We start from the raw sequence: 27,426 nt of genomic DNA on the forward strand, positions 1-27,426 counted from the left end.
GTTCTTTGCTTCAAATGCGACCTGTTTCCCCACCAAAATGGCCACCCCTCTATTCTTTGCGTCCAGTCCTGAGTGGAACACCTGTCCCACCCATCCATTCCTTAGCCTAACTTGGTCCGCCACCTTTAGGTGCGTCTCTTGGAGCATAACCACGTCTGCCCTTAGTCCTTTCAAATGCGCGAGCACTCTGGCCCTTTTTATCGGTCCGTTCAGGCCTCTCACGTTCCACGTGATCAGCCTCACTAGGGGGCTACCTGCCCCCCTCCCGTGTCGACTAGCCATTACCTTCTCTAGGCCAGTCCCATATCCCGCCTCCGCGCTCCCGCTCGCTCCCCCAGCGTCGCACACCATCCCCGCCCACCCACTCTTTAGCCATTTCCTTTTGGATTTCCGCAGCAGCAACCCAGTTGTCCCCCCCCCTCCCCCTCCCTCCCCCCCTCCCCGCTAGATCTCTTTCTAGCATGATTGCTCCCCCCATATTACTTCCGTAAGTCAGCTGACTTCAACTGACCCCGGCTACTCCTGCTCACTCCTCGACCCCCCCCATGTGGGGAACTCCCATCCGTCTTGCGCCTGTCTTCCCGCTTTATTCTTTCTGGTGCGGGAACATCCCTTTACCTGACCCGCCTCTTATGGCGCAGCTCCCTTTCCCCTCCCCCTCCCCTTCCCCATTCTCCAACTATGTCCCGTCTTTCCCCCCTCACCGGCGCCCACATTTCCCCAATGTCTCCCCCCTTCCCTGTTTACTTCTCAATTAACTTCCACCGTAACATTAACAATAACATTTCCTGCAGCATCAGTCCCTCAGTTCCGATCCAATTTCTCTTCTTTGATGAAGGTCCATGCTTCCTCCGCCGTCTCGAAATAATGGTGTCTCTCCTGATACGTGACCCATAGTCTTGCCGGCTGCAGCATCCCGAACTTCACCTTCCTTTTATGCAACACCTCTTTGGCTCGGTTGAAGCTCGCCCTCCTTCTCGCCACCTCCGCACTCCAATCCTGGTATACCCGTACCACTGCATTCTCCCATCTGCTACTCCGCACCTTTTTAGCCCATCTCAGGACCTCTTCTCTATCCTTAAGGCGGTAAAATCGCACGATTATCGCCCTGGGTGGTTCTCCCGCTTTTGGTCTTCTCGCCGGAATCCGATTTGCCCACTCCACCTCCAAGGGGCCCGTAGGGGCCTCAGCACCCATCAGTGAGCTCAGCATCGTACTTGCGTACGCTCCACAGTCCACTCCTTCCACACCCTCAGGGAGACCCAGTATCCGAAGGTTCTTCCTTCGCGCTCCATTTTCTAGGGCTTCGATCCTTTCAGTACACTTTTTATGAAGTGCCTCGTGCGTCTGTGTCTTAACCGCCAGGCCCAGGATCTCGTCCTCAATATCTGTCACCTTCTGCTCCACCACGCGGAGCTCTATCTCCTGGGTCTTTAATGTCTCCTTGAGCCCCTCAATTGCCTGTAGCAACGGGGTCAGCACCTCCCTCTTCAGCAGCTCCACGCACCGTCTCACAATTTCATGCTCAGGCCCCCATGTCGCCTGCGCTTTCTCCGCCGCCATCTTGTACTTCTCTCTTTCTGACCCTTTGGTCGACGATTCCTCGCGCTGCAGCCGCCGCCGCCGGTTTTTTCCTCCTTCGTTTGGGGGGGACTCCCTTCTCACACGCCCCACACCGGGTTGCGCCGTCAAAAAATTCCCCGTTGGGGCTCTTAAAAGAGCCCGAAGGTCCGTCGGAGCTGGAGCCGCCGAAGCGTGCGGCTAGCTAGGCATCACCGCAACCGGAAGTCCCTTCAGTGGCCTTGATGAGGTCTTTTCACAGTTGTTCCCTCTGCTGCTAGAATTCACTTTTGATACAGGCCCTCAGGTCAGCCTGCAGCTTTAAGCTTGCCCTTCCCCCGCCTGCATGCTGGAAGAGGCCCTGTTTATCCTGCAGTTGCAGCCAAATCTTTTACTGTTTCTGCGTGTGTCTGGCAACCAAGAGACATACCCTTCCTGGGGGACACTGTCGGGGGAATATTGCAGCCTTCTTCCCACACCGGGAAATGTCAAACAAATGCCGTGGGGGCCCTGTAAAAGAGCCCAAAAGTCCGTTCCAAGCAGGAGCTGCCGAATATGCGACCTAGCTCTGCATAGCCGCACCCGGAAGTCTCCTTCGCCAACATCTTAACATCTACGTTAAATAATGATATCGGCTGATATGACCCACACTCCATCAGATCTTTATCTTTCTTCAATAGCAGTGTACAATCTGCAACATGCACTGATTTTTGATTTTGATTTGATTTGATTTATTGTCACGTGTACCAAAGTATTTTTTTGCGACCGAGGGGACATACAACAGAGAACATTGACAAATGGTACATCGACAAACAGTGATGGGTTACAGTGCGGAACAAGGGGCCAAACAAAGGAAATACATGAGCAAGAGCAGCATAGGGCATCGTGAATAGTGTTCTCACAGGGAACAGATCAGTCCAAGGGGGTGTCCCTCAGACTGCAGCAACTCACCAAGCCTACTGCAACGGCCTTCCAAGCCCGCAGCCACTTAGAAGGATAGGGCAGTGTTATATTTCTTCGTTGCCGCAAAGAGAAAAGGTATGGAGGTGCCTATACTCTGGATTCTTGGAAAACATGATAAGACGTTTATTGTTACTCATACAATCAAGATGGTGATCTGACCAAATCCCTGGAAAACACTCGTTTGAAGTCACTACGCATCATGTGACACATAACCAGCAGGAATGTATTCACAGATACATAACACCCCTCCCCTTTTATTTCATTAGTGAGAGGGACGGTGTGGGTATAGAAATCAGAGAAGGAATGTGGTAAAATTCAACGAATTAACATACGGAGGAGTTTCTGAGTGGTCTTAAAAGTGAATAAATTTCTAGGGTCAGGTGAAATTTATGTTGAGGTGTTGAGTGAGACGAGAGGAACTAGCAGGGGCGTGGTCAATTTTCAATTCCTCTCTGGCTACAGGAGAGGTGCCTGAGGATTGGAGGATAGTCAATGTTGGTACCATTATTCAAGAAGGGAGGAAGGGATAAACCAGGAAACTACATGCCGGCCAGTCAACTTCAGTGGTGGGGAAACTATTGGAAACAATTCTTTTTTCCCCATATTTTTATTGGCATTTTTCAAATTTAACAATTAGACATTAAAAAACACAATATTTACAGAATAAGACGTTTCTATGTACAATTTTACATGTACCCTTTTTATCGGCTCAGAAACGTTTAAATACTCGGACATGAAGGCGAAAAGATTTCCTAATTGCTTGTTCAAGAGATTGTTTGTGCCATATTTTCCAATGTTGTTGGAAGGGAGGAAGTGCATATTCAGGAGCCAGTGTCCAAAAATGGCAGGAAAAAGGGGTACTACAGATGCGTTTGATGAGGGTTATGAAACATGACATTTTTTGAAGAGAGATTCCAATTGTTTTTAATAGCTCATCAGACACCGGACAGCCTAAAGGTCGCAACATTTCTCAGCTCAGTTGGCCGTGAAATGCTTATGATGCCACAGAATTTTTTTCACCCGGCAAAACCAGGAGACAAGTCCTTCAATGAATTAATGAAAATCTTAGAGGATCATTTCTCTCCTAAACAGTTTGTAGAAAGGTTCTGATTCCACCACCGTAGTCAGAAAGATAGTGAAACCACCTTACAGTTTATAATTTCTTTAAGAAGATTAGATAGATATTGTGAATTTGGCTCATCACTTGATGATACTCTGAGACAGGCTAGTTTGTGGATTACACAGTGAAGTTATTTCAAGGAAGCGGCTTACCGAAAGTGATTTAACTCTGAGAGCTGCTGCAGAAGTTGCCACATCGGTGGAGCTTCGCAGATAGGGACTGAAATTTAGATTCAAGAAATGGATACCTCAAGGAACAAGCCTGCAAAGGTACCACAATGTCACCATTGTGCACGGGTTGGGCACTCAGTGGGGGAATGCTGGAGTAAATCAAATACATGCAAGAACTGTGAGAAGAAAGGCCACATTGCCAAAGCATGTTCTGCTCAGAAGACTACTTCCACACCAAGAACGTGTGAAAAGAAAAATACAAGTAAACAATCTAGGCACTACAAATTAGTGGATGAAACTCAAGATTACTCAAAAGACAGTGAAACTGAGCTACTGCAAGGGCTAAAACTAGGTGTTTGCTCGATGCAGGGAGATCTACAAGATTTTTGGGCAGATCTAAAACTTAAAATTAAAATGGAAGTGGATACGGGCACAGAGTCCCGTCACCTGAGACTATCATCAAAAGTTGAGGCATCTTCCTTTAAAACCATCGAATGTGATCCCAAGGACGGATACTGAAGAGGTCATTCCATTAAAAGATTGCATTAGGGTGAAAGTAGAAGCAAATGGGCAAGTTGCCCGTGAAAATTTTCCTGCTCGATTTGGTAGAGCATGGTTGGCTAAAATTAGGCTTAACTGGGAAACAGCCAATCAATTAGTGGATTCAAAGAGCAACTAGCAACAACTTTTGAAGAAGTACGAGAAGGTGTTTAAAATTTACTAGGCTCTGAGTAGACTTGAAGTACACCTAAAAAAAATCAAGCCAGACAGCACACCCAAATGTCTAAAAGCTAGAACCGTACCATATGTCATCAGGCCCAAAGTTGAAGAAGAACTAGTAGGACTGTTATTAACCCAGTTTTGTGCATAGATCATTATCCACTGCTGCGATTGAAGACTTGTTTGCTGGACTTTCTGGTTGGCAGAAATTCAGTAAAATTGATCTTTCACAGGCATATTTGCAGATGAATGTGGCTGCCAAATCACAGCTACGACTCACCATTATAATACACAAAGGTCTGTTTCGTTACAGAAGACTTCCTTTTGGAATAACACCTGTGCCTGCTCTTTTTCAAAGATCCATGGATCAGATTCCAAGTGTATTGAATGGAGTGCAATGTTATTTAGATAACATACTCACCACCAGTTAATGTGAACAGGAACATTTGACGAATTTGGAAGTTACCTTGAAGCGGTTACAGAGCCACAACGTGAGAGTTAAGAAGGAAATGCGTGATTTTTTTAAGGCATCCATAAATTACCTTGGTCATATTATCGACAAAGGTGGTTTACACGAAAAACCGAAAAAAATATCAGCAATCTTAGAAGCATTGCGTCTGCAAAATGTGACACAATTAACGTTGTTTTCAGGATTGATAAATTATTGTAAACTTGTGCCCTTACATACTGTTGCTCGTTTTATCCTTCGTTTAATTGCTCTTGTTCTGTCAGCTTTGCTCTTGAGTCGCCAGGTATCTTTCTGATACCGCCACGTGGTTCAAGTCCGAGTAATGATCAATAATCCAACACACCGCTTAGTAAGAGTTAAATCAACGCATTTATTATATACAGCAATCAATACTTCTACATTAATTCTACTTCTAAGCTACTTCCTACAACTAACAGGCCAATACTTAACTTTGGAAATGGCCCACCAGGTCAGGGAAACGAATGGCCTTTCGTATGGGTACTGAGCCTGCGGGATTCAAAGTTGGTACAGGTCAATAGTCAGGAGTGCCTATCTCGTAGCGAGCGTTGGAGTAAGACTTACTATTTCTGTTGCAGAGGGTCAGCAGAAGGGTCTCGAAGGGTGCGGAGAGGAGAAGAAGGGTCGATTTGAACTTGGCCCCTATTCTTATAGTCCCCAGGGGCTTCCCGCCTCTCGAGGCGGACCTTGTACCTGGTTCCAAGTGATTGGACTTGGTCCCAATCACTTGGTTCGATATTCTCCAATGCTGGAGCGATTCCTTGATCGATGGGCGGTTTCGAGGTGGTCATTCACCTCTCTTTGTGTAAGCTCCTGCTGGCGCCGAAAAGTCTGGGTTGGCTTTGTGTGTCTAATTTGTAGCATATTGTTCCCGGGGATTGTTAATTTATATGCAGATGGCTGGTATGTTGTTATGTTGATGGCTGCAGGTATCGATTCTGTCTGGCCTCCCCAGAGGCGAATACACTGTTTTACCTGCAGCTGTCTGTTTGAGTCCTGTTGGCTGATTTTCCCATCAGCCTCTTCCGTTCGCCATTTTAAATCGCGGTTTGGCCATTCTAATCGGGAGTTAGTCATTTTACATGGCTACATTCCCTCCTTGTGATCCTAACGCAAAGCGTGAAGGATCACATCATTATTGTTACTTTCCATTCCCTGACCGGAGGGACACCTCCTACATGGCCTCTGCACTGACCATAGCTATGCACAAACGATTTTAACTAACAATTCTAAGGGCGCTATGTCAGACAGGGACATGCATTACAAAACAACAAACTTGGAACCTCTAACTTATCCTTAGTATACTACACTCGCTAAACATTCCATTATCCTACCTTCCTCAAGCATACAACAAAATCACAGCATTTCATACAATCTTTCCTGGCTTGGCAGTCAAGCTCAGGATCATACAAATTTTGCTTGTGAAAAAGTTTTTTTTTAACATCTCTTTATTTACAACAACAATAAACGCAAGTGAATGCACTTCATTATTTTATTATAGATCACGGGGGTCTGGTCATAACCGAACATAGGGGATCTGATCCTATATACCGGGGTTCGAGCACGGTAGGTTCCCCTTCTCCATTTTCGTAGGCGCATAGTCTGCACTACACAGCAGAGTATCGCCAATGCTAATAGTGTTTCGATCACATAGGACAGGGTGTACCAGGTTATGAACCTGGCACACCAGGAAGATGTAGTGTCGCTGGTGACTGGGCTCTGGGTACTGCGGGGCAGTGAAACATTAATGGCTGGGGGGTTTGAAGTCATGGGGTTCGCGTTCACGCGCAACCAAAGGTTCAGTAACATATGTTGATCCCTATGAAGGAAGTCCTCATGGCTGTTCTCGTTCCTTTTCTGTCTTTGTGTTCTCCGGTCCTGGAGCTTCTGGAGTTCTGTAGAAACAAGCATAGTATCTGTAACTGTCTTTGTTTAATATCTGATATGCTAGTGTGTCTGTCCTTTGGTGCCAATTATTCCCTTTATAATTGGTCACTATGTGTGACTCCCTCATTTTAGGACACGGCACACTTCCTAATCATGAACCAGTGCTGAGATACCATCCAAATGTTCCAGTATGTAAATAGCAGATGGCCGGCAACCTAAGGGTTACCTAAACAAATAAACAACTTTTTGAAATGAAAATGCCGAAATGAGGTGCGTATGGGCTGCGACGGGTAAGAGATGGATGGAGTCCCCGGGTAGGACGGCTACCAATGCCGTATCTCCCCTACCCGAGCGTGATTGACCAGCGGGGGTGTGGGGGGGGGGGTGGGGGGGGGCTGTCTCAAGCCGTTTCTCTACTACCTGAGCAACCGACAAGAACGGGCAAAAATGTAGTCATCGTGGTGGGGCTGCCGTAGTGGTTCTATCCTTCGAACCAAAAGGGCAGTTATGATCGGGCGTCTGATACCCGAACAAGTATCAGCTGAAAAGCTAGTTCCTCTGAACAAGCATGTGGCAATGGTGGGTCTCTTGACCAGTCTCTGCAGACAAGCTAGTTCCGCTGAACAAGCGTGTGGCAACGGTGGGTCTCTGAGGGCAAGTCCTCCGAGGTTTCGGCCGAATGGGCGTGTGGCAGTGAGAAAAATTCTCCTGTCGGACATACAACATGTAACAAATGTACAAACAACATAAAACATTCTGCAGTTTCCATCAGAAAGGACAACACTTTTCCCAAGCGGTTCCTTTTAAAACATCATCTGGACACCTCCGTTCTCGGGTGTGAACAGAGTCGCAAAGGGGTTGGCGGTTTGGGAGTCAGACCCAAGGTCGCCCTCTTCTCCCGGGTGCCAAACTCTGGAGTGGATTAGGGCTGAAAGGGCTGCATGGTGTGAGGTGGGGTCGCTCTCGTCGTTACGGACGAGTCGGTATGAGTTGTCACGGTGCCAATAATTGGTGTCTAGTTGAGTGGGGACAAAATCGGGGTCGTCAGTGTGGTTCGGTGGTGGGGTTTGTTCAGAAAAGTGATCAGGAAGGGATCACTTGGATCGTAGTCGGAGTCGCTGGGTGTGGGTCCGGTTGCATGGGGATAGTAGGGAGGCGTGCTGTGGCTATCGTCCGAGTCACAGTCGCTGTCTCTGCTGCTGCAGTCTGTGGGCGTTCTGGGGCGGAGTGTATATTTTGGGGGTGGAGTCAAGGTCGAGTCCGTGGCTGGGCTGGATGTGGGGGGGGTTGGTAGGGTTACATTGGCTGTGGGCGGGGTGTGGTGTGCTGCGTCAAGCATGACGTGGTGTGCGTGATTCGACTGTGTTCCATAAGCCTTCAGTTGGTTTATATGAAACCACGCAGACTTACCATTGGGGTACTTTATTTTGCAAACGGAAGGGCTTACTTTATCCGCAATGGAGTACAGACCCGAGTATTTAGGTGACAGGAATGTGCTGGGGTTATATACAGACAGCATCACTTGCTGTCCGATATCGTACTCAGTCGCATGCACTGTCTTGTCGAAACAAGCCTTGCCCTGTTTCTTTTTGGTGCCCAATTTCACTGCGGATGCTAACTGAGCTGTTTTAACATTTGCAACTAATTGCTCCACGGCTTTCTCGTGTGTGAGGGCCGTTACTTCAGGGCTGGTCAGGTCTAAACCTAACAAGTATTCTGTGCCTTTCATGGGGCGTCCGGTCATGAGTGTGTGGGGTGTAACCTGTGGATGTAGAAATAGTGTTACACAAAAACATCAGCGCAAAAGGGAGGACTGAGTCCCAAGTGGTGGTGTTCTGCTGGACCATTTTTCTGAGGCTGAATTTTAGGGTCCGATTCATGCGCTCCACGATACCACTTGACTGTGGGTGGTATGCTATGTGGAGTTTTTGGGTGATGCCAAATATCGTGAGGACGTTCTGCATGACACGTCCTGTAAAATGGGAACCTTGGTCCGATTCAATGCTGCGGGGGGAGTCCCCATCTTGTAAAGATGTGGTGGGTTAGAACCTTGGCTGTGGTTTTTGCAGTGTTTGTGCGGGCTGGAAATGCTTCCACCCATTTTGTAAATGTGTCTATGACCACAAGTACATATTTATAGCCATTCCTGCAAGGGGGCAATGGACCTATAAAATCAATCTGGAGGTTAGTCCAGGGGCCATTAACGGGTCGGGTGTGGCTGAGTTGGGTCTTTTTGGCATATCTGTCGGGGTTATTCTGCGCACAGATAAGACAATTTTCTATGTAATGGCTCACATCTTCCTTTAAATTTGGCCACCAACAAAGCTGTTTGAGATGGGCTGTGTGGGATCGATTCCTTGATGTCCATGACCGTCATGGAACAAACAAATCAATTGGTTCCTGTCCTGTTCAGGAACCACATAAAGGGTGTCCTTTAACACCACACCGTCATGTGTGGTCAGTGTATTTCTGAACCTCTCGTAGGAGGTGGGATACTTCCCTTTTACAATCTCTGTGAGATTGCTGTCCTGCTTCTGGGCCTCCACTAGATCCTCGATTCTAGTCTGTGTGACCTGAACTGCACTCACTGGCGCGCTTTCGGGGGGTTTCCAGAAATACCCATGTCTGGAACCTGCCTTAGCCAGTGCGTCGGCTTTTACATTTCCAGGGGGGGAGGAACGATGGTGGCTGCGAACTTTGATGATGCCAAAAGTCCTGTTCTGGGCTTTTTCTAAAATGTGGCGGAGCAATGGGGCTGAGGGGAGGGGTTTCCATCTGCGGAAACAAATCCTCTTGCTTCCCACAGGGGCAGAAATTCCGTAAGGCTGTTACAGACATAGAGGCTGTCCGAATATATGTCTGCTGGGCTGGGGAAGGAATCTGGGTGCTCAACTATATATGCAATGGCCGCAAGCTCTGCTGCCTGCGCGCCTAAGTGTCCGGGTAGTTTCAACGATATTTCCTCGAGGGCGCGGCCCTGCACGTCCTCGACATAGATCCCGCAACCTGTTATGCGCTTCCCATCCAAGACTGTGGAAGATCCATCCACATAAATCTTTATGGGCTCACACGTGTCCGTGTGCTGGAGGCTCTGGGTTGAATTATCTATCTGGGGGGTGTTTTAGCGATAAAGGGGCCTGTGTTATGGTGTGGAGAGATAATCTCACATTCATGGGGGGTTCCGGGGTACTGTAAATTGTCAGCTAAATAGGTGTGTGTCTTTGTCCTTTTCACAGTGATGTCCCGTCCCTGCAAGAGAAGGGTCCATCTGGCTGCTCTGATTTGGCTTACTGTACCGTCCTTGAGTCGTCCGTCCAGTAAAAGTTGAGTGGGGGTGTGTTCGGTCAGAATTGTGATGGGGTTCAGTCCGGTAATATATGAAAAGTACTGGTCTGCCCAGAAAACTGCGAGCAGGTGCCTCTCACAGGCTGAAAATCCCTGCTCCACAGCATCTAAAAGTCTGGAGGCGTAAGCTACGGGCCTTAACTGGTCGTGCCGTTCCTGGAGGAGCACGGCTGAAAGGGTGCCGTCTGTGGTCGCTACCTCTATGGTGTAACGGGAAAGCGGGTCTGGAACTTGTAGTGCGGGGGCTGCTATGAGTGCCTGTTTTAAAGAGTCCACAGCATCCGTATGCTGCGGAAGCCATTCCCAGGGGGCTCCCTTCTTTAGGAGGTCTGAGAGTGGCGCGGCCTTGCTGGCAAAACCGTCAATGTGGTTTCGGCAGTAGCCAACCAGTCCTAAAAACGACCGGAGGGCTGAAACGTTCTGGGGAAGGGGCGATTTAGCAATCGAGTCAATTCTTTTATGATCGATCTCGTGTTTACCGTGCGTGATAATTGTTCCCAAATATACCACTTTTTCTTCCAAAATCTGGGCCTTTTTGGGGTTGACTTTTCAAACAATTGAATGTAATAGTTCCAGGAGTTTGGACAGAAGCTCAATGTGCTCTTCCTTGGTGTCTGTATGCAGCAGTAGGTCGTCTACATACTGTACCAGACATTCGGGGCGAGAGAATTTTGCTAATCCATTTGCCAGCTGTCGGTGGACAATGGAGGGGAAGTTGTGGAATCCTTGTGGCAGGCATGTCCACGTGTACTGCTGTGCTTTAAAGGTGAAGGCAAATTTGTACTGGCACACCTTTGCCAATGGAATGGACCAGAATCCATTACTGATGTCCAAAACCATGAAGTAGCGGGAATTGAGTCCCTGCTTGAGCATGGTCTCGGGACTTGTTGCTACGGTGGGGGCTGCTGCGGGGGTGACTTTGTTGAGTTCCCGATAATCAATGGTCAGTCGCCATGATCCATCGGGCTTTCTCACTGGCCAAATCGGGGCATTATTAGTGGAGGCTACTGATCAAAGTACACCCTTCTCTAATAAGCTCTCTATTACTTTTAAGATTTCTTCCTCTGCCTCTTGGGGAAATCCGTACTGTTTTTGGGGTCTAGGGTCGGGTCCTGTTATTGTACGGAGCCAGTCATCTGTTCACAGTCGTGCTTGTGGGTCACGAATGCTGCCCTGTTCTTTTGCAGAACTGCCCTATCCTGCTTGTCCGTACTAAGCGTGGTCGGGTTGAACCAAAATTCGCCTACTGCGCTAATTTTGTTCATATATTCGCCTATGTTGAGCGTTGCGGGGGCTCTTGCGGATTTCGCCATCTTCCTGACACACTGGTTGACTGGATCGAATGAAAGGTGGTGGGAATTCATGAAGTCAATTCCCCGAATGTGTTCTGCTGTGTGGGGCAGGTCTCCTAAAACTACGGCGTGTTTGGTGGTGATGGTTCCGATTTGAATGGGTACAGGGGCTGTGATGTGTCCCTGCTGTGAGTGGCCTGTGAAGCCGCTGAGGGTGATAGTGGCTGTAGTGGGCCACGTGTCCTTTTGAAATAGGGTGGAGGAATTTCTGGTGGTGCGGGACCAAAGAAATTCGATAGGCTGTCCCCGAATTTTCGCTGCAACAATGGGTCTTCCTGACCTATCCCAAAGGGTGTCGCAGACCCAACTGGGGAAACCCGTACACCGTCATTCCGTTCCGGTCAAGTCCGTCTGATCCGAACGGGCGCTAATGCTATGAATGGGCTCTGTCTTTTTCTTAATCAGAGTGCCTGTCTGTTGGGCTCTCTGTGGCTTTTTAGGGGCATTGCACTCTTTTGCAAAATGTCCCAACTGTCCGCAGTTGTAACACTCTAGTGTCTTGGGTGGGGGACTGTCCTTTCCCTCATTTACCCATGCGGGGTTCTGGTGTGTTTTTACTGCCTGCATGTCTGCGGCGGCCTGCTTTTCCTCGCTATTTTTAACGGTGGGTTTGCTCTGAACGGATTGCTCCCAAACGCGGGACAATCTTTTAACTACCCACTTCTCGATATGGGCCTCCTCTGAGGGATCATAACTCGTACAGGCTTTCTGTCCTGCATCTGTGGCATGGGAGATAAGGGTGCGGGTCCATTTGGCCATGTTGTCTGGGGACAATGGGCACGGTCTACGTCTCCAAAGACTGCTGCGAAGTGAATCCACAGGCGCCAGCGAACGCTGTGGGGTGCTCAGATTTCTTCTGCCTACATTTATTGAGGCCATCTACGGGGTCACCCCGGTTATATCCGATCGCATCCAGGATCGTGGTATGCATTTCTGCAAGGGTGCCTCCTCCTACATTCTGTGGGTCGGGAAGGGCTGCTGCTACCGATGGATCTAAACTTAAAACCATGAGCTTTACACGCTCTCTCTCATCCAGGCCGTACATGTTCGCCTGATGTCTAACTGTGGCAAAGAAATGGTGGGGGTCTGAGGCGGGGAGGAACGGTGTGATCTTCTCGCACGCGTCCCGTAATTGGGTCACTGTTAAGGAGGTGGAATATAGAAATTCCGCATCGTCCGATGTGGCTGTGCGGTGGGTGGTTACAGGGTTCATTGGAGCCTGAACTGTCTGCTGTGTGGGGGGTTGGGGTGCTTTTCTCTTTTGGGGCTTTCCCTGCGCACATGTTCCCTGAACATATCTCTGCGCTGTTTCGTGTAACTCTTCCCAATCAGGGCCGTCTTCCTGGTCTAACTTTTCCCCAAAGGTTTCCTGAAAACCTTTCCGAACAGAAAGCAGTGATTGCAGCTCTGCAATCTGCTTCCGGCACTTTGCGTGATCTGTGGTGCTCTGTCTTTGTTCTGTGGTGGCAGCGTGGAGTGCTCTTAATGCTGCTTTTAGATCGCTACACTGTCTCTGTAACGCTTCTACCTGTTTTTCTGTTTCTTCTCTTACCAGGACTGCACGTTGCGTGTCCTGATAGGTCTTTTCATATTGCGACTGGAAACTGCTTAAATGCGCCAGACAAGACTGGTGAGCCCGTTTGACGTCAGCCACCTCTCCATCTTTTGCTGCCAATTTCCTCCTTAATTCTAAATTCTCTTTTTCAACTTCGCTTACATCAACTTTACTCATCTGATGTATGCCCTCAACTTCTTTGCGGAGTGTCCTGACGACCTCCTCTGTGCCTCGCAATTGTGCCAAACAGGACACGATTGCCATCGGCTTGCGAGCTTTTCCCAAGCTCTTTTTGTGTATCTCGCTCAGGTTCTCCCACCAAGTATGTCCTATACTCCCGGGACCTGATTCCTCATTATCGCAGAAATCATTCCACAGGGGCCATCCTTTGCCCTTGAGATATTTCCGGATTTCCTCCTCACAAATAGGACACTGTCCCACTCTACTGCTGCTGGTCGCTGCGACCGCAAATTCCTCAGGGTGCATGAGGCGCTGCATTGCCTGCAAGGCCATCTTTCCTATCCGTCTGCTTCTAAATTTGGAACAGGGGGCTCAGGCGGTGTAGATACGGGTACGGCTTTCGCTACTTTCCGAAAATACTTCTGACAGTTTTGACGCCAAAAAAATCTATCAGTTTTACCTTATAGCCCTGTTAGTTACGCATGCATACACACACTTCCGAATTATGGGTATTGATCAGAACTGCTTGACCACTTGTGGTATTCTGTTTCCAATTGGGTTTCTAATTCAAATTTCTTGGGTTCTCCCGGAGTGGTTTTCCACTTCTAGATCGGGTCCCGTCAGGATGTCACCAAAATGTTGCTCGTTTTAGCCTTGGTTTAATTGCTCTTGTTCTGTTGCCTTTGCTCTTGAGTCGCCAGGTATCTTTCTGATACCGCCACGTGGTTCAAGTCCGAGTAATGATTAATAATCCAACACACCGCTTAGTAAGAGTTAAATCAACGCACATTTATTATATACAGTAATTAATACTTGTACATTAATTCTACTTCTAAGCTACTTCCTACAACTAACAGGCCAATACTTAACTTTGGAAATGGCCCACCAGATCAGGGTAACGAATGGCCTTTCGTATGGGTTCTGAGCCTGCGGGATTCAAAGCTGGTACAGGTCGATAGTCAGGAGTGCCTATCTCGTAGCGAGCGTTGGAGTAAGACTTACTATTTCTGTTGCAGAGGGTCAGCAGAAGGGCCTCGAAGGGTGCGGAGTGGAGAAGAAGGGTCGATTTGAACTTGGTCCCTATTCTTATAGTCCCCAGGGGCGTCCTGCCTCTCGAGGCGGACCTTGTACCTGGTTCCAAGTGATTGGACTTGGTCCCAATCACTTGGTTCGATATTCTCCAATGCTGGAGCGATTCCTTGATCGATGGGCGGTTTTGAGGTGGTCATTCACCTCTCTTTGTGTAAGCTCCTGCTGGCGCCGAAAAGTCTGGGTTGGCTTTGTATGTCTAATTTGTAGCATATTGTTCCCGGGGATTGCTAATTTATATGCAGATGGCTGGTGTGTTGTTATGTTGATGACTGCAGGTATCGATTCTGTCTGGCCTCCCCAGAGGCGAATACACTGTTTTACCTGCAGCTGTCTGTTTGAGTCCTGTTGGCTGATTTTCCCATCAGCCTCTTCCGTTCGCCATTTTAAATCGCGGTTTGGCCATTCTAATCGGGAGTTAGCCATTTTACATGGCTACAATACGTTGCTATGTGTCAAACAGACATGACCTCCCTTTAACAAAACCATGCTGATTATTCTTGATTAATCCCTGCCTCTCCAATTTCTCTGTCTCAGAATTGTTTCCAAAAAGGTGCCAGGGAGGCCCAGCGAACCACGCCCACATGTTCTGGGCCTGCCCCAGACTTGTCAGGTTCTGGACAGCCATCTTTGAAGCGATGTCCAAGATTGTGGGGTGAGGGTGGAGCCGAGCCCGAAAGTGGTAGTCTTCGGGGTTTCTGACCAGCCAGAGCTAATAATAATAATAATCTTTATTGTCACAAGTAGGCTTACATTAACACTGCAATGAAGTTACTGTGAACAGCCCCCAGCCACCACATTCTGGCGCCTGTTCGGGTACACAGCGGGAGAATTCAGAATGTCCAAATTACCTAACAGCACATCTTTCGGGACTTGTGGGAGGAAACCGGAGCACCCGGAGGAAACCCACGCAAACACGGGGAGAACGTGCAGACGCCGCACTTCAGTGATGCAAGCCGGGAATCGGCTGGGACCCTGGAGCTGTGAAGTAACTGTACTAACCACTGTGCTACCTTGCTAGATGTATTGTTCGCACGTAACAGCGGGAAAACTGGGTTCCAGAATTTCTAGCTTTATCTACACAACCCAAAACAATCAATCCATGTGAATAGGACCAATTATCTCCTGATGGGTGATTAACAGGGCAGGTCCTGGCAGTTTGTCTGTGTTCAGTATATTCAAACTTGGCCAAGTTTGAATTCCCATCAGACCAGTCGTGAAGCTGACTGTGATTTGATTTAAAATGTCCAATTCTTAATTTAGAGTGTCCAATTTTTATATTGGCCCAAATTTCAGGCTGCTGCCCATTTTACCACACTTCAAGCTCTCCGTTCCCCACAACCCATGTAGCTTTGCCGCGTGCGAGGTTCCTGCCACCTAGACCCCACTCACTTCAACGCAAGCAGGTCTTCCCCGACTGTTGGTCGTTTTATTCACAGTTGCCGGTGACAACTTTTGTTTAAACCTTCACATTGGTGGCGGTGCTTTGTTGTGTGTGTGCAAGTTCAGCAACGAGAATCTTCCATTGTTCCTGGTGCCATTCCATGGTTTGTCGACAAAAATCTTCTTTATTGCTTTGGTCCTTGTCGCCAGTTTTCTCTGCTGTTATATTTCTTTGTTGCCGCAACGACAAAAGGTATGGTGGTGCCCACACTCTGGATTCTTGTAAAACACGGTCAGAGATTTATTAAGGGTGTTGCTCATACAATCAAGATGCTGATCTGCTCAAAGCCCATGCAAACACTCTGCTGACATCACTACATATCACATGTCTCATAACCAGCAGGAATGTATTCCCAGATACATAACGGCCAGCAATGTATGGGAACACCACCATGGGCAAGTTACCCTCCAAGCCACACATCATCCTGACTTGGTACTGTATCGCCAGCCCCTGCTGTTGTTGGGTCAGAATCCTGGAACTTCCTTTTTAACAGCATCTAGTGCCTTATCACAAACTTGTGGCATCTCAAAGCACTTTATAACCACTGGATTGTTTTTGAAATGCAGCTACTGTAGATAGAAAAACACAGTAACCAGTTTGCATATAGCAAAGTCCCATAAAATACAGGTGAATGAATGACCAGATAATCTGTTTGTGATGATTTTGATTATACAATATTATAGCAGTAGGATATAGTAAAGTACTTGCAGAAAGCGCAACAATTTGAAATCTGTTTGATTGCTCCCCCTCACGCACCAATGTTCATTTCCAATACCGTTTTGGAAGTTTGCCATGTTCATTTGCTATTCCATTTTGGAGCTAACAGTTAAATGTTCTACCCATTATTCTGATAACCTTGGCTCTGGATGTTCCTTCCTCCAAAGGAAAGAGTATGCCCAAGAGGTTTTCAAAGCTGCTCATATCTTGTAACAAATATCAACGCTACATTAGTAGCTGGTCATTGTAACTGTCAGCCAGTAAGCATCATGAAATGAAATGAAATGAAAATTGTTTATTGTCACAAGTAGGCTTCAAATGAAGTTACTGTGAAAAGCCTCTAGTCGCCACATTCCGGCGCCTGTTCGGGGAGGCTGTTACGGGAATCGAACCGTGCTGCTGGCCTGCCTTGGTCTGCTTTCAAAGCCAGCGATTTAGCCCTGTGCTAAACAGCACCGTACATCATGTAGTCTCGTGCCTCTTGTTAAAATAAAGCATTCAGACACAGTCCACATTGCTGTTTACCCTCCGAACAAACAGTTGGATCTAATCACATTTGCCTGTCCTTTTTCCATATCCCTTTGTTTTTTTTCTTTTATTCACTATCCTAAAACAAATTCTGCTTCAACCGCTAATACCGAAGTGAACTCTTTCTAAATGGCTTTCTCATGCCTTCTGAATCTCTTCATTTAATCATGCATCTGTAGCCCCTTGTTTTTGACAACTACTGTAAATGGTCAGCTTCTATCCATCACCCATCAAGAAACTTGCTAGACACAAGACTTATCAAGCCTCATGACTGGTATAATTACATAACTGCAAGTTTGAACTCTTAACAATGAGAACAGAACAGACTCAAACATTTTTGATACCATACTTGAATGCAAATGTATTTTGATAGCTATAGTTACAATGGACTAAAATCAGAGGAAAAATAGCAGTCAGCCAACCTGACAATATTTCAAGACGACTGGCAGGCTTCTTTTTAAAGAGTGTCTTTAAAATTTAAAAAATGCAGCTGCATTCAAAATAAGCTTTTAAAATCTGCTTCGAAAAGCATTTATACATGTTGCATTCCTTCTAGTCTCCAGGGATAATTTATTAATAAAAATGTATTATTTGAAAATTAAAATAAACTATTTTACTTTTAGGTGTTATACTTATTTGAAAAGATTTAAAATCGCGAAGAGTAAAATCTGGAAATACGAACCAGGCCAGGCAGCATCTGTGTGGAAAAACAGAAGTAGGTCAGCGTTTTAGACCGTAAAACTCTTAGTGAAGAAAAATTGCAACAAAAATGTAAAGTTCCTTGTCTGAAATGGTTTAGTTGCATTATCTAAGAAGTAGGTGTAGTAAAAATGCATTGTATCTTTTTAAATGTACATTACACAGCTGGATTAAATGGATATTTATAAATTATAGAAAAATATAAAAGCTTACTTTATTCAATGCCTAATAGTTTGACAGGCTACATCATGTGATCCCACATTGTGTAAGTGGCAGCTGTTGTCCTCTAGGCTAAAGCAGTGAAGTGGAAGTAAGCTTGCTGAAAAAGTTGCCCAGCCATCATTGCTAATTTACTGGCAGTCAATGAAAACAGGAAAAATGCAAATGTGTTCAAGCAGCTTTCTCCTTTTCTTGTTCTTTATTTTTTAGATTTGTATTTTCTCATGCTAAAACTGATGCTTTATTTAGATACAGTAATTTTCAGACAGTTGTTCTTAAATAGAACACTACTATAAAAATATCTTTCCTGTTTTTGATTATTTGTGCACATGCTTTATGGTGTATTTATTAAAAATCATACCTACCTAAGTATTTACATGTATTCCTAAGAACACCTGTAAATTCCTCAGTGGGGGTAACGTGCTAATTTAATCACCTTTCTTAAATTCCTCATGCTATAGCAATTTTCATGTTTGTGCTTGGGAAATTCTCTAAAGTGTGTGGTGACTACATGTGATCGGAACTGTTGGTCTGAAAATGACTTTTGTGATTTCTTCCTTTGCAAAAGGATCTTTATTTTCAATTGAAAGATACATAAGAAATTAGCAATCCGTGTTTATGCTTGGTGTATGCAGCAGATTTTTAACACTTATGTTAGTAACTTGGGATTGGTAGCTATTTTAAAATCTGCTTTCAGGCACTTAAGACATAAGGTGAGGCATGCAGTGTAACAAAGTGCATTATCCATTGTATGCTATTGTATCTGATGTTGATTATTGTTTGACGTCTGATAGAAATTAGATTGATTATAACTCAGTAATGCTGTTTCCTTCACATGGTACAAAATGTAATTTGAGTAAAATTAATTACAGTAATTTTACTCTGAGGAATCATTCTTTTACAGCATTAACCTTAGTTAAATTGGATCAAATATGTGCTACAAAGTGCATTTTTTCTGATTATACTTCTGTGAAGCTCCTTTAGATGCTATCCTATGTTTCAGGCCTAAATACAAGTTGTTTTTCTTTTGAGTGTATTTAATATAATTCTGTTAATTTATCAAAAATAGAACTTCATGTTTTATGTTCTATGGACTTAATTTATTAATAGGTTTGCCTGTGCTGAATATTCACACATTGTCAGCCTTCGTTCAATAATAGTAGTCTTCCCTCTGAAGAACAAGGTTATGTGTTCAAGTTCCTGTCTCAGAATTTAAGCACTTAATCAGGCTGACACCTAAGTGCAGTTCTGAGGAAGTGCTGTATTGTCTGAGATCTGATCTTATGGATCAGATGTTAAACTGAGGCATGAGCACTCTCTCAGGCATAAGTACGTATGGCACTATTTGAAGAAAAGCAGGGGAGCTCTTTCAGTTTCCAAGCCAATATCTGCCCCTTAAGCAACAGTAAAATAGAGTATCTCTTCTCATTTATCTTGATGCTGTTTTGTGGAATCCTACTGTGCACTCATTGGCTACGATGCTTGTTTATGTTACTATAATTACTGTTACAATGGCTATACTTCAAAAGTTATTCATTGGCTGTGAATTGTTATAGGATATTCGGAGGATATGAAAGGTGCTGTATATATTTTGATACGTTGAAATTGAATTCAAACCATACCAGCCAAGTTCAAATTGCTGTTCATAATTGCAATTGAATTTTCCATTTTCACTAATTTTTATAGCACGAAACTGGCTAGCAAACTAGCAAAAAGTTTTTTTTTACCAGAAACAATTCAATATCTGAGCATACATTTTTATTTATGTAATAAGTAATTGAAGCAAAATAATTCTGAATTGATTTGTATATTATATTAGCTGAGATCCTTTTGTTCACATATATTGCCCTTATGAACTGTAGTTTTCCTCCTTCTCTTGTGACCTGGCGGTTTCCTCCTTGAGCGCCATCCACAAGTTGTACTGGGAGCTACAATATCAGATTATGCCCAAGTAGCTTCCCAATCGCATTAGAATAAGCACGGATTTTAAATGAGCATAAGAGAGCATAGGTCAGCATAACATTTGGGACCATAGGAAAGGTCACACCAGTATACTTTTTTGAGTCTTAAAACGTAACTTTTCTACTCATTTCACTGTCATCCGTGTAATTGAGGTACAATTGGGGTAGATTTTCAATTTTTTATGTGGTATATTTTGCTAGCGACACAATGGAGGGCATTTCTAAGACAGATTAACATCTTTCAAAGTGTTGACAAAATTAGTTTTCCTGCTTAGCATCAAAATCTGGATGTAATTTTGAATGACCTTTACGCCCGCACCTCTTCCCCAAACGAGCAGATTTGAAGGATATTCACATTTGAAAGACTCAATGGATCACCATGCAACATTTTGGAGATGGGCATATTATAGTTAGGTGAGTAATAGATTCATGCCCAGAATTAAATGATTATTTAGGTCATGTAATTAATTTTCATCCAGATTACATCGGCTGGTGCTCCAGTGCAGCACTGTTGGAGGTGCTACTTTTTGGATGAGACATTAAAAACCAAGGCTACATCTGTCCTCTAAGGTGGACGTTAAAGATCGTTTGTCACAATTTCAAAGAAAAGCAGAGGAGCTTTCCCCAGTGTCCTGACCAATATTTATCCCTCACTCAGCGTCACACATGTAGATTTTATCTGATGATTATCACATTGTGAGGTCTTGCTGCTGCGTTTCCTACAACAGTTACTAAATTCAAATGTGCTTCATTGCATGGAACGCACTGTGGGACACCGAGGTTGTGCAAGGCTATTTAAATGTAAATTATTTCTTTCTGTCTAGCAGCAAGGAAGCATTGGTCTTTGTCCGTTCTTCTCACTCTCATCTTTCTGCTACCAGCTTCTTTTCTATGGAGAATAAGCAAAATTGTAATTGCTTGTAATGATTGGCAGCCTGAGGTTTGTGATTAAGAATCAAATGTTCAACATTCTAAAATGCTAGAGCAACGCTCTGTATCAGGCATGAAAGGATTGAAATTGAATGCAACTCATGGAACTTAATATAAATGATTAGAGGCGTTTTACATTTTTTTTTAAAGTCACTGTAATCCTAACTAATGTGGTCTTATCGACATGTATGTTTTCATAGCCGCGGTGGCTTGGACTGGGTTTTGCTTCCAGCATTGCTTTTTTTGGATCTAAAGAATTCAACAGAAGCTACATAATGTCACAGAAATTCAGAATGTGTAAAATGACTTCAGTATTCTCGATGCATAGGTAGATAATATGTAACTATCATGTGCATTTTTATAGTACAAATCAAGTAGGATAATGTCTGAGGGCTTTACAAAGAAGGGGGCTGGAAATGCATCAAGGCCAAAAATGCAGCCAGGAAAAGGTTCTTTATAAGTTTTGTAGGGAAGGGAACAAGATGGCATTGTTTTTGGGAGAGAGTTCTGAAGAGCAGAGACTTTGGCAGCACGGTAGCATTGTGGATAGCACAATTGCTTCACAGCTCCAGGGTCCCGGGTTTGATTCCGGCTTGGGTCACTGTCTGTGCGGAGTCTGCACATCCTCCCTGTGTGTGCGTGGGTTTCCTCAGGGTGCTCCGGTTTCCTCCCACAGTCCAAAGATGTGCAGGTTAGGTGGATTGGCCATGATAAATTGCCCTTAGTGTCCAAAATTGCCCTTAGTGTTGGGTGGGGTTACTGGGTTATGGGGATAGGGTAGAGGTGTTGACCTTGGGTAGGGTGCTCTTTCCAAGAGCCGGTGCAGACTCGATGGGCCGAATGGCCTCCTGCACTGTAAATTATATGATAATCTATGACTTAGATGCACAGAAATACAAAGATGTTACAACGCATTACAGAATGTTCAGCTCAATCCTCTTAGCCTTTGTGTAACCAAATAGTTCTAATGACATTACTCTTATTGTTTCAATTTCATTTCTTTCACTCATCTAGTCAGTTCATCTTGAATTTTTAAGCATTTCTGTTATATTCTGTAATCTGCATTGTTCGAAGAAAAGAAACTCCAATTTTTCAAGCTCATCTTGCCTTGTGCCAGGCCGTATGTATCTGAGTGAATCTGCATTGTATCCCCTGCTAAAACTTCAATAACCTTCTGGTGGTGTGGAGCAATATTGAATTCAGCCAGTCAAACTGAGGTCATATGGTAAAACCAACCAATAGGATAAGCAAAATAAAAATGTTTTTGCCGCACTCTTTTTAGCCAACCTCTATCTGGCCTCTCACCTTCCCAATGGCCACTCTTGAATTTATTTTCTCTTCTGTACACATATTGAGCCTGACTACCATGACCTCAGAAATATTCCCTGCTGTCATGATATTCAAACACACACATCATGATAGACACACCAACAGACAAATCAGAACACACAACACCACAACCAATGACAGAAAGATATAAAAGCACAGACACGACCCCCGGTGGTCAGTATTAGCTGCAGAGGAGAACCAGGACACATCTATTGCCAAACACACTCAGGGAGACAGCACGTGCAGAGTATCCAGAACGAACTGTATTATAAGAGTTATAATAAAATAGAGTTGTACCACATACAACTGTGTTGGCTCATCTGTGCACCAGAGCACCCAACACCACATGGTACAGGAGTGGATCGATACCTGCCGGCATACCTCAGTGTACACAGACAACCAGCAGTGCCCAGGCATGATGTACGAGCTCCCGGTTCCGCAGGCGCTCCAGTGCCACGGCGACCTCCGCGAAAACTGGCGGTGATTCCGGCAAATGTTCGAATTGTTCCTGGTGGCAGCTGAACTCAAAGACCTGGATGATAAGGAAAAAATTGAATTTCTCCTCACCATCGCTGGTGCAAGGGCAAGAGAAATATTCAGAAGGTTCAGGTTCTTCAGGAGGCAGCAAAGGTACGATTACCAGGCAGTCCTGGGCAAATTCTCCAAGTACTGTGAAGAAAACGCAATCCAATCGGCACATAAAGGTAAGAAAAGCTGCAGTACTCACCTCGTGGCTGGGATCCCGGAGCCCGAATTCCCAGAGGCCGAAATCCCGGGCCTGAGAGAAGGCTGGGTCGAGGTCGGCGGCCATCTTGCTAAAGGTATAACGCTAGCACAGTTGCGCGAGAAGTGCGCAGAACCGGAAGTTTCGTTTGCGCATGCGCGAGATGCTGCGCATGCGCGAGATGCTGCGCATGCGCAGTCAAGAAAACGGCCATCAGTAAAGGAACAGCGATCTGAGCATGCGCAATCGCTTCCTACGTGCTACATACCGAGCGTCAGGATGTCAGAGGCCCCAGACTGCACCAATTTAAAAGGGAAATGTCCCAAATCCAATTTAAAAGGGAAACGTCCCAAATCAAAAAAACAAAAATCTGTTAAAGCTGTAAAACAACCTTCCCTCACCTGGAATGACAGCACAGTGCCGCAAATTGACCCAGGAGATGAATTTGACCTCCGAAGAACCCTCCGACAAGCAGTTACCTACGCACAAGCCGATGATTCCGACCTTGAATACTTCGATGACGATCTTTACAGTGTTTCCGGACCTCGCGAGCCCAATGATAGCTCCGTGGTCCTATATGACTATGACTCGGACGAACCTTTCGTGTTGCACATTGGCGGCCCCCACATTGAATCCGACGCAGATGCGGATTCATTTTTCGGATTTGAGGATCTTCAATCCAGCAGATATGACGTTCCAACTTATCAGTACCGGATGATGCTGCAGCCTGACATTAACAGACAGGGAGCGGTGCAAGCACACGGAGAGTGCCCTGCTGCCACACAGAGCGTGGTCCACGTCCCGCTCAACGTTCCCGACTCTATGAAAGAAGACATGCAAGACTCCAGAGTGCAGTCCTCGCATGAACCAGAAGTGAGTCCAGTGTCACAAGCTTCCACAGCAAGCTCGTGGACAGACTCCACAATTGCAGAAATGCAAGACTCCAGAGCGCAGTCCTTGCACGAACAAGAAGTGACTCCAGTGTCACAAGCCTCCACAGAGAGCTCGTGGACAGCCTCCACGATAGAAGCAACGCAAGACTCCAGAGCGCAGTCCTTGCACGAACAAGAAGTGACTCCAGTGTCACAAGCCTCCACAGAGAGCTCGTGGACGGACTCCACGATGGAAGGAACGCAAGACTCCAGAGCGCAGTCCTTGCAGGAACAAGACCATGAGGGTCTAGCAACCTCTCCTGACCAACCAGCGGCAGACGATGCAAGTCTGCCATGCTCACGTGAACAGCAAGAAGGCTATAACAGCCTACCATGCTCCACTACACAGCAGCATGAACATGACGGTCTCTCATGCTACAATGAAGGGCACAGCGCTGAAGACTGTTCAAGCCCAACTGAAGACAAGCCAAAGGAATCGCCTCGTCCAAGCCCGAAGAAAAAAGGTTTATGCGCTGACCTTCAGGATCATTATAGCCGAACAGAGATTAATAATGCTGCACGGCCACAGAAGGATGCTGAGGATTTGCTAACGAAATTAATTGAATGTTTAACTTGCAAGGAGCAGACTGAGAATTGCCAGTGTTTTAGTACGGATCGAAAAAATGGACAAGACATTGATCCTCAGGTAATGGAAATAACACAACCTGAATCATATCTACAGCAGGGACAAATGTCTCCCTTCAACACAACACCGCAAAATCCCAACTTCGGAGACCAGCAGTTAGTCAGTAATGACTCTTCAAACCTTGAGGGGAACATTAATTGCATTGAACCTATACACGCTCCACTGATTATTGAGCAGAACATTGGAGCAAGAATCCTGAGGACACCGACATCGAGTAGCCAGATAACGAATTTAAAACCCACAGCAGTGTCAAGTGAACCAAGTGTGCTTTCCACTAATGGTGAAGATGCAGATAAGGTCGACCCGATTATCCATTGTACCACACTAACCCCAGTGATTAAGCAGTTATGTATGGGGAGTATAAGGTGGGCAATTGAGAACAGTAAAAGAGAGACTGTGACCATGCCAGTTCCAGCAAAATCAGACCCAGAGACCATGAAGGCATGTACATTAGACAAAGATACACATGAGGCACCTGAGAAGAAAAGTGAAACGGAATGTTCTTTGGAAAATAGTACAATGTCGATAGAAACATTGGATCCTATATTCGAGACCATACCTATGGGAGAATTTGGGGGTAATAAACAAGGTTCTGCAATGTCTGGGGGAAGATTTAAAATTCCAAAGAAGAAAAGCCCAAATGAAGGACAACGGCAAGACAATGACAGTCCACCGACATGGTGTGCACCACCAGATGAAAACTCTGACAATTTACCCAACCCTAGTGAACAGCAAGCTGCTAATGAGGATCTATCCACGGGATGTGAGACGAGTGACGACAGCATCCCACTTCCCATGCAAAAGGTGCAAGGTGACAGACCTCGCCTAGTGCGTACCGAGGCACTCGACGATCACGGTGGGACCACTGACGACTGCGGTGGCAGCGCACCGCTTCCACCCTCGATGGCTCGACCCTCTCCACTGGTTGGTGCATTCCTGCATGTTCCGACTCCAGAAGTGCAGCTTCAGGGAATCTCGGCTGCCTCCAGTGAACCTGTTGGGACTCCGGACGGGGGGCATCGACGGAAGGCAGACCGGACTCCAGATGGGGAGCAGCCAAGCGCCGACTCTGATTCGCGCACGCCAGACCTTGCTCCGGACGGGCGGTGTCGCGGCCTCGGTGATGGCACGCTCAGGGTGACGGCGGATGCCACGGCGACAGGGAATGGATCGCGTGGCAGTCCCACTGGGTCGGCAGTGGCAACCAGCACCGGCGGTCCAAGATGGACACACCAATTCGCGCCATCGCCAGACGTTGATGCGAGCAACAATTCTCTCTCCAAGGCGACATGCTTCTACGTTTCTCTGCGGAGTCGCCCTTCCGGCACAGCAGGTGGCCGGAACCAGCGTACACGGTCTCGGCCAACTTCCACATCTGGCACAGTCATCGCCTTGCATGATATTAGTGATGGTGCTACTTCGATGGCAACGACCCATCGGCTACAAGATGCCGTCCACCACAAACATAAAAAGAAAAAGACTCCACCTTGTTCCTGGCATGCAGGGCGGATGGATTGGTGCGTAGGCGCAATCAGCGAGCTTTGCGCCGCCTTCCACGCTCGCAACTGAACCGTACGCACACGCCGGATCCTCCACTGGTTCCCAAGGATGACTTTGTGGAGATGCCACGGATCATGCCCCTTCCATCGCCACCAGAACCAAATCTCCACAGCTGAACCGGCTTGAGGACCAGCCCATTCTTGAGGCGGTCACCCATTAGACTGGACTTATAACGCTGTTCATACGTTCAAAAAGTCAAACACTTCTGTATTATAACCTGTTGTTGTTTATTGTTCCAGATATCGTCTGACCAGACCAATGTTCAAGTTTTTTTTTTCTCTCGCATCCAAGTTTTTTTATGGTACAACCTTGTTAGTGTGACGCACCCGACATCGCCCCATGTAAATAGTTACGTCATATACACACGCTGTACATAACACACACACACTCTCTTCGATGCACTCACGACACAATTATATTTATAACCACGTAGGCACATATCTTTGTAAAAAGGGGGGATGTCATGATATTCAAACACACACATCATGATAGACACACCAACAGACAAATCAGAACACACAACACCACAACCAATGACAGAAAGATATAAAAGCACAGACACGACCCCCGGTGGTCAGTATTAGCTGCAGAGGAGAACCAGGACACATCTATTGCCAAACACACTCAGGGAGACAGCACGTGCAGAGTATCCAGAACGAACTGTATTATAAGAGTTATAATAAAATAGAGTTGTACCACATACAACTGTGTTGGCTCATCTGTGCACCAGAGCACCCAACACCACACCTGCCAGGAGCAGGATTTTCATGCAGTCAGCTTTTCCCTTGTCAGCATGCAATCTGATTCAGCCTTTCTGTTTTTGCGCTACCTCTCTATTAATGGTAGGATAAGGCTCTGGATATTACGAATCATTCCCAACTCAGTTGTATTCATTCTTTTTCTTCAGCCAAATGAAAGGATTTGGGGAATTCAGGACACATAACTTCAGTCCAACCCCAAGAGCAAGAGCATTGAGAACCTGCTGTAACACCAGCTGGCTTTTACCCAGGAACCACACAACCCATTTATACCTCAGAATTTCAGGTCAAACGGGGATGAAGGTGTTGTGCAAATTTAGAATTTGGAAATCTCAGTGCCACATGGCTGAAAGATATTAACAAAATGAACAGGCTTTTTTTTTACAATTACTTGTATTTATATACTACCTGAAGGTTCAGCTATCAGTCACGGTGGGGTGATCAAAATTAGGGATGTGTAAAAGGTCAGAAGGAAAGGAATGCAGAAATCTTGAAAGGCTGGAGGAACTCACTCAGACACATCATTCAAGCATACTCTAGGCTGTTTAGGG

At 46.0% G+C, this 27,426-nt stretch overlaps 1 protein-coding gene across 12 annotated transcripts in view; it reads left to right on the forward strand.

Moving 5' to 3' along the window:
* srp19 (signal recognition particle 19) overlaps positions 1-27,426 on the forward strand; it is a 418,259-nt gene that overhangs the window by 120,765 nt on the left and 270,068 nt on the right. Inside the window, exon 2 of one of the 12 annotated variants that reach the window (XM_072516448.1) lies at positions 17,741-17,832. The exons of the other annotated variants lie outside the window; for them this stretch is intronic. The gene's annotated coding sequence lies outside the window, so the exon portion shown is untranslated. The remainder of the gene's footprint in view (positions 1-17,740; positions 17,833-27,426) is intronic. 12 annotated transcript variants of the gene reach the window in all.

This window comes from Scyliorhinus torazame, chromosome 9 (assembly GCF_047496885.1).
Source record: "Scyliorhinus torazame isolate Kashiwa2021f chromosome 9, sScyTor2.1, whole genome shotgun sequence".
Lineage (NCBI taxonomy): Eukaryota > Metazoa > Chordata > Chondrichthyes > Carcharhiniformes > Scyliorhinidae > Scyliorhinus > Scyliorhinus torazame.